Source organism: Palaemon carinicauda, chromosome 15 (assembly GCF_036898095.1).
Source record: "Palaemon carinicauda isolate YSFRI2023 chromosome 15, ASM3689809v2, whole genome shotgun sequence".
NCBI classification, from domain to species: domain Eukaryota; kingdom Metazoa; phylum Arthropoda; class Malacostraca; order Decapoda; family Palaemonidae; genus Palaemon; species Palaemon carinicauda.
Genome location: NC_090739.1, coordinates 56,698,538 through 56,706,767, shown reverse-complemented (window position 1 = coordinate 56,706,767; position 8,230 = coordinate 56,698,538). Strand labels below are relative to the sequence as shown.

At 36.9% G+C, this 8,230-nt stretch overlaps 1 long non-coding RNA gene across 1 annotated transcript; it reads right to left on the bottom strand.

Moving 5' to 3' along the window:
* Window positions 1-5,328: 5,328 nt before the first annotated feature.
* LOC137654294 (uncharacterized) lies at window positions 5,329-5,997 on the bottom strand. The gene is made up of 3 exons (XR_011046585.1): window positions 5,814-5,997; window positions 5,589-5,640; window positions 5,329-5,485 (listed from the first exon to the last, which is right to left on the bottom strand). It is a non-coding gene; the product is annotated as an uncharacterized lncRNA (long non-coding RNA).
* Window positions 5,998-8,230: the final 2,233 nt, after the last annotated feature.

The following is an 8,230-nucleotide window of genomic DNA, read 5'->3' as shown; positions in this document are numbered from 1 at the left end:
TTTTCAACAGAAGTAATAGTAATTCTTGAAATATTTGTTTCAATAATAATTGAATAAAGGAAGGTTCTACCAACTTAAAGTTTTTTTTTACGTTAAACATGTTCAAAATAATAGATATGATGTGGGGGTAACGAGCTCGCTGCTAGCCAAGATTTTGAAAAAAGTGCTGTAATGAACAAAAGTAATTAGGAACCGCTGCATTACATAGTTTTTTTGATTTTTTTTTGAAAGAAGGGTAGGTCCATCAGGATGACATAGTGTCCTCACCCAAAAATAGATTTTTCTCTTTACCAGAGAATTAACTTGAAAGTACTATATCTGTGGGTTTGTACAAGTGCCTTTACTTTGAATGAGTTCCTTATATGGTCTCCTAGATTTTTATATATATGACATTACCGTTATTTGTCATATCCGCTAAGTTTGGAACTCACTTAGGGCTTCCTGCCCCCTGCAGGGAAATTGTCGACTTCGACTATAAGGATTCAAATTTGCATTTCCGTAGAAACAAGAGGGAAACTTGTTCGAGATTACCTGGTTGTTCTTTGGAAATCCTACCAACAAGGTTTCTATCTCAAGGAAAATAGAAAGGCTCTGGAAATCTTTTATTGTAATTCTGAGGATAAAGAAGACGCAGATACATTCTTTTGTTTTTTATTTTCGTAAACAAAAACAAAATATATTAATGTATCGTGAGAAGGAATCTAGCCTGCACATATGAACATCATGGTTATATATATATTTTTAACCTGTAAGGGAACAATATACATATATTAATTCATTTGTTAAATGCCACTCAATAATGTGAAATTAATTTGTTTAGTTTCACTTAGATGTTGGATATGCTACAACACTGTGTACAAATGTTCACACGGCACTGGTGTTATTGGTTAAATTCTGCACCTATATAGAACAGTCCATAAATCACCATAGTGATTTTTACTAAAAGTTATTACACTCGAAGGTGCTAACACCTGTTCACCCAAAACAGTCCACTGTTCATCGCAGCACTAAAAGATAGGTTTTATACCACTACCTGCCGCCACCACAAAGTGCTTTATCGTCCACTTGCTACGCATAATGTTTATAGAAGGCTCTGGATGATTTCCAACCCGTATATGAGCGGAGCCTATCAAAGTCCATGTGTTGAAAGATGTTCAACGAAGAAGCAACTTTTCTTGGATCGTGACCTGCGGGTGTACTGTCAGGATCCGCTCTGCGAATAAAGTAGGTGAGTTCCGCCCTCAGTTGTTTCAGGGACAGGTTTGATCCTGAGGTTTCACCTCGGAAGAGCTGTCCCTCCTTGAAGTCTGAAGTTCTTCAAAGATAGAACTTAAGATACTCTACTGGACATAGAGAGACATTTTCCTTCAGAGGGCAGATTCTCCAAGGACCCCACCTCTCGGTGGGCAGCTTGTTTTTGGTGAGTGTTATGTATTATTGTAATAATGTACTGTATTACCTCAAATGTTATGTGTATTGCGCAACATTGCATCATATTGCATTGATAAAACATGTTCAAGAATGTATATAACTGAAATGATGTATTTTGATATTAGGGTTTAAGCATTTATTAATTACCTCAAAGGTAGGATGTGATTCCTTCTACTTTTATATTGGATTAGATTTGAAGTCTTTTGAGAGCGATGCTCTTATGTTCGATCAAATGGTTTGGTTTTTTATATTTGCTTATGAGACGCTCGACGATTAGTTTTTGGGAATTGGTTGTTAACAGAGTCACAGAGCAATGTAGTCACTAGTCCATTAAATGTATTTTAAGAATACCATCGTATCATTAAACCCCACCGAGAAAAATTGGCTACATCGGAAGGGACTAACTCATGGATAATTACTAACAATTCTTCACTCATTTCAGTTGAGTAATATGCTGAAATCACCAGACGAATTACAACCTACTTTACATTGGCGACATCGGAAGGGACTAACTCATGGATAATTACTAATTCTTCACTCATTTCAGGTGAGTAATATGCTGAAATCACCGGACGAATTACCACCTACTTTACATTGGCGACGACAGGAGGACGAATACACGCAGAGATCATAGAGAAGCAGAAGAAACATTAGAGCCTTTGTAGATCAACTGCCAGAAGCAGAAGAAAAAGGCCAATGAGGACCTCCCATGCAGCCCAAGCAGAGGAATTTCACCAAACACAAGCAAACAAAACAAGAAAACAAAGGGAATTTTAAGGTTGGGTAGGATACAAAAAAGGTAGGAAGTTACAAGGTGAATTTAGAATAATAGCCTAACCTATTCAAGGTATCAAGGTAAGCAGTCAAAATGCCTTTTTACATTGAACATCATGAACGATTTAGCATCCCAGCTTAACCCAATTCTGTTGCAACACGATGGCAACAGTGGTGTGAGGAATTTAAGATTTATTTAGAAGCATTAGGGAATATGAAGGATCCCCAAAAGAATGCATTATTACTTCATACAGCAGGTAGAGAAGTTCGGGAAGTGTTTAAGATATTGCAGCCTATAGATGACACAAGTGAAGCTGCAATTAAGGCTCTTACCACATATTTTGCTGCTCAGGTTAATAAATTTTTTGAAAGGAATCAATTTAGAGCACAGGCATATCAGAAAGAAAATGAAAGTTTAGATGTATTTATGACTAGACTAAACGGATTTTGAAGCAAAGCGAAAAATCTATTTTTGGGTAATATGGCCATGTCGTCCTGATGGAAGCTTCCTATTGGCATCTTTCTAAGGGATATTTGACTACAGTGATACTCCCAGAGAATTGACCATAGGTCTCCAGAATTCTAACTCCTGGCGCGAGTATCCTTAAAATAACACTTAGGGATATCGCATAATATCAGGGGACGTATTTCTTGATGCGACACATGGCAATCTTCACCCCGAATAGAGTTTTCGCTCTGAGGGGGAAGAGTGGAGAATTTGAAGGGGAGCCGTTATCAAGGTTACCCGGTGGATCCCCTCCAGGTACCACCCCGGCGAACTATTCCTTGTTGCAATTAAGCATGGATAGCCGCAAATAGAGTAGTTTCGGGTGGGGATTTGTTACATATATGTATACTTATTTTTTAGAAAAGAGGGCGGGTCCATCAGGACGACATGGCTATCTCACCCAAAAATATATTCTCGCTTTGCTTCAAAATCCGGTTTTTGGGCTCAGCCATGTCGTCCTGATGGAAGTTTACCAGAGAATTACTTGAAAGTACTATATCTGTGGGTTTATATAAGTGCCTTTACTTTGAATGAGTTCCTTATATGGTCTCCTAGACCTTTATACAGGACATTAGGGAATATGAAGGATCCCCAAAAGAAGGCATTATTACTTCATACAGCAGGTAGAGAAGTTCGGGAAATGTTTAAGACATTGCAGCCTATAGATGACACAAGTGAAGCTGCAATTAAGGCTCTTACCACATATTTTGCTCCTTAGGTCAATAAATTTTTTGAAAGGTATCAATTTAGAGCACAGGCATATCAGAAAGAAAATGAAAGTTTAGATGCATTTTTGACTAGACTAAACGGATTTTGAAGCAAAGCGAAAAATCTATTTTTGGGTAATATGGCCATGTCGTCCTGATGGAAGCTTCCTATTGGCATCTTTCTAAGGGATATTTGACTACAGTGATACTCCCAGAGAATTGACCATAGGTCTCCAGAATTCTAACTCCTGGCGCGAGTATCCTTAAATTAACTCTTAAGGATATCGCATAATATCAGGGGACGTATTTCTTGATACGACACATGTCAATCTTCCCCCCGAATAGAGTTTTCGCTTTGAGGGGGAAGAGTGGAGAATTTGAAGGGGTGCCAATGATGCAGCTGTCAACGGCAGTCAGTGTCATGATAGTAAGTTCTGATACAGATGTTGTAGTCATTGGTTTTTCATTGTTTGCCTACTTGAATATAGAAAGTCTATGGATTGCTTTTGGGAAAGAGGATTGCCATTTTTTTCACACCTTCTCTGGTTGTGATACAGTGTCTGCATTTGCTGGCAAAGGTAAAAAGTCGTGCTGGCAGGCATGGAATGTCTATCCTGAGGTAACAGCGGTTTTTACAAGACTTAGTTCGCCTACAGATGACTTATCATCTTCTGACATGAGAGTCATGGAAGAGTTTGTTGTGGTGATGTACTACCGCTCTAGTACCACAAAAAAGTTGATGAAGCAAGGTTTGAATAGTTTGGACAAAAACAGAAGCCTTATAATGCCATCCCACCCTCTGGGGCAGCTTTAGTAGAGCATATGAAGCGAGCTGTACTGCAAGCGGGGCACACATGGGGTAAGTCTGTGGTTCGCATTATGAAATTACCTTCACCTGAAAGTTAAGGTTGGCAAAAACACAACAATGTTTGGACGCCATATTGGACCAGCTTGCAGCCGATAGCAGCAGCATGTCAACAGCTCTTAAAATGTGGATGTAAAAGGATTTGTACTGGGAATTGTAAGTGCTATAGGTCAGGATTGCAATGCACAGCATTATGCACCTGTACATGCGAAGATACATGAATCAATATGGCTTTGTCAGTCTAATTTCACGCATGCGCTTTGCAGAGTTTTCACAAAATTGTATTTACAGTGAATACTGACTTAGATATAGATGTTTTACCTCAAATCTAGGCCGCTGGTGATCAAAATTACTTCGTATGGTCAATTTGTCAAATTCTGGAATGGGATTTTGTCTCCATTTTAAAGAATGTGGCAGCCATCTTTAAAAGTGAAAAAATTGAGTTGCTCACAGTTTTATTTCCTTAAGAACATCACAAGGAAACTTTGTGCAGAGTTTTATGCTTGTATCATAAAATGAACTATTTTGTCAGGTATCCGCTCCACTAATGCTCTCTCTTGTAAATGGCTTGTTGGAAATAATGGAAGAGTGCAAATATGGCATCTTGATTTGTGTCAGATTGCCTTACCATTGTGTAAGACACGGGCTCTTGCCTTAGGCAGCCCGTAATCATCTTGATTTTACTTGATATTAGTTTTGTTTTGATACAGCTGTTCATGAATTAAGCTGGAAATAATTTATGTAAGCACGTGGCTTGCTAGCAGGAATAACAAATTATACATATCATACAAACATGTTTATTTACACAAAAAACTTAAATTATAATTATAAATTTATAGATATAAACCAGATAACAATAATTCTTAAAGTAAAGTTAGTATGACAGATGATTTGAGGTTTTCAGTTCCTAAGGTATTTCCTGGTTTGGATCAGCTTTACTTCCCCGCTTGCTGTGAGTAAACTGGTATATGAAAAATCATTAGTTATAATATGACAATATAATAGATTAACTACAACAGCAGATATCGAATTTATTCCAAAAAAGAATATACCAATGTAAGATATAAAACGTATAATGTATTCAATTTAAGAAAACTATGAATTGATATTAGTACTTGCCGTGAGTAAATTGGGGCTAATTGAAGAATTTTAAAACCACCAGACCACATATAACATATACCCGATCTGGATAAACATATCCTGAAAGATGTGTTTTACCCTTCAAATAGAGGTATGATAAATTATAAATCTATGTCACATTCATAACCAAGTAACGGAAAATATTACCAAATAAAGTCCTTACCAATTCTTAAATAATTATATAGTTTAACCACAAGAAAGAGCAACGGCAATAACTGAAATAAAGACAAGAAAAATACTTTCAGACACTTATAACTTGTAAGATATAATATAGATTATAAAATTATGACAGGGAGGAAGGATTATTTATAAAGAGGCAACACAAAGGCCTTAGAGATAGAATACAGTTACCTTTAACATATTACCCTATTATATGCTTGGTACTCACCGTATCAATCCAGGCAGAAAGACTATGGAGATGGCCGAGGCAGAAGTAGGACTCATTTTCCATTACGACGAGAAATGCCTGGGATCCGGATGTCGTAATTTAGCAATGCATGCTATAGATTCTTGGAAAAAAACCACAAATGTATTCTTCTTAGTTTAAGTTGAATATATCTTGTGGTGTTGACTCTCTAATGGTCAGGTTCTGAGTCTACCCTCCTCAGTTGTTCTTCGACGATGTAATGTTTGTTAAACAAAAAAGGAGGAGGAGTTAGTTAAATGGCCCAACAGCCTTTAACAGCCGCAGGAAGGACACTTCCGAGTACCAAGCATTTCAAAAAATAACAAATTTGAAAATTAGAAGACCTTCCTTACCGCCATAAAAATATTCATAGGAAAATTTAAATAGAAAATAGTCATAAGTAATTAAATACTTATGATGCGAATTTATAATTCAGCATATGAATTGATATTTGATGATTTACGATATATTGGCATTGCGGCTGATTTTTGAGTATCCAAATGATTACTTGGATGACAAAAACTATTGTGCAAAAAAATAGAAAAATAATTGGATATTCTTACTCATCATATGAACCATTATGCAGATGGGTGCCCAGGGAAGTGACTAAGCCTAATTTTATTTTGTATTTACACCAATGCAGTTGGTAAAGTTGACTCATTAAGGGTAATTAGAATTAAAAGCTACAAATTGTGTCACCTGGTGGTCCAGGAAGTCGGGAAAAACTCGCTGGCAAGAGACTGATGTCTCACCAAGTAAATCCTGAATTTCAGTTAGCCATTAGGTTCCGACTTCTTTTGAGCCTCTGGTGGCATGGTTGGAAGCGACCTGGCCTATTATTTGAAAGGGCTAGGGTTGGATATCGTTATATATATATATATATATATATATATATATATATATATATATATATATATATATATATATATATATATATATAGATAGATAGATATAGAAATCAAACATAAGGTTATTCCTTGAGCAAGGTGTTTGTCAAAAACAATAAAAATAAATCTTAAAGTGAATAACCAATCAATACGAATACTTCTGCACACACGTCAAAATGCTCATAGCCAGATAAAAATGCATATACATAAATATAAGGTGCCTAGATACTTATCTGGCAAAAGAGGGAAATGTGGCCACATGGACTACCTTTACCGACTTATGTATTCAGAGAGAAGTCGTACTGTACAGGTTGATGATTGGATCCTTTGAAGTTCCTATGGTGGGGTCCTTTAACTTTTAGCTGCAGTTCCTTTAAGTCTCCATCTTGGAGAACTTTTTCAATTCTATTTCTCGGCAGTGACCTAACTTGGGAGGCCATTTTGGTAGGAGCTTATGGTGCCGTTCTGATCCTTTAAGGGATCCCTTTAGTCTGATGAATATGAGATGCTGCTGCTAGAAGGTCACGAGTGTCTTAACAACTGCAAACACACTGTGATTTGGAAGCAAAAACAGGGACCTTAGGTATACCATAAAATTAATGGAACGAGAGAGGGATATTAGCTCCTCTCACAGTGATTGCTGGAAGTCAACAAGGTCACAAATATGGAGCTTTATTACCTGGCAGGTGTAATTCCAATAGGTCAATAGGTCTGAATGTCATGGCGTTTCACACATGACTTTTCACTAAACTCTTACCTTCGTCAATTGTCCTGTTACGTTTGTTCGGAGGCTATCATTCAATTTAGGATAATTAACTTATTCCTGGCTAGCCTACCTATAAGAAACCAAACCTTGGCATAGGCTGATACCGTGTACATCATAGGTATAGGCTAATACTCTAAGCCTAGACTTAAAGTTAAACTTGACTCTTGCTGTGGAGAAGGACGGATCTTCATTTGCAGTGGAGGTTGAGGGGAAGGCTCGTTCCCGGGTTTTTTTTTATTCTTACTTCTACAAGTGCTAGTATATGACAGGTACTCCAAACTGGTACTCTGTAATACAAAGTCTTCATTTAGGACAACGATCCTATGTCAAACAACATGCAATTCGTAACCTAGGCTATACTGTACTCTTACCTAACCTACTGGTTACACTGCACAGTTAGCCTGGCAACTCAAAGAATAAAAACTCCACAATTCTGAGAATAATATTACACATATTAACTTACGGTTGGTGGCACAATTCCAACCACATGCAAGCATAGCATAAAGCAGTTTCAATACTGGCAAAATTATCGTAACTTTATTTGATACATTTAAAAAGATAACCACAACAGACAATATCAAGTGTTATTAAAACACATAAATGATAACCAAAACAAGTGCATACCTTTTACAATGGAGAAAGTAAGAATTTCACATAATAATAAGGGGGAGCACCATCTCAACCATGTGCGGCTAACATAACATTTTGATGAGATGAAAACCAATTCGTTTATTAAGTCTAATAAT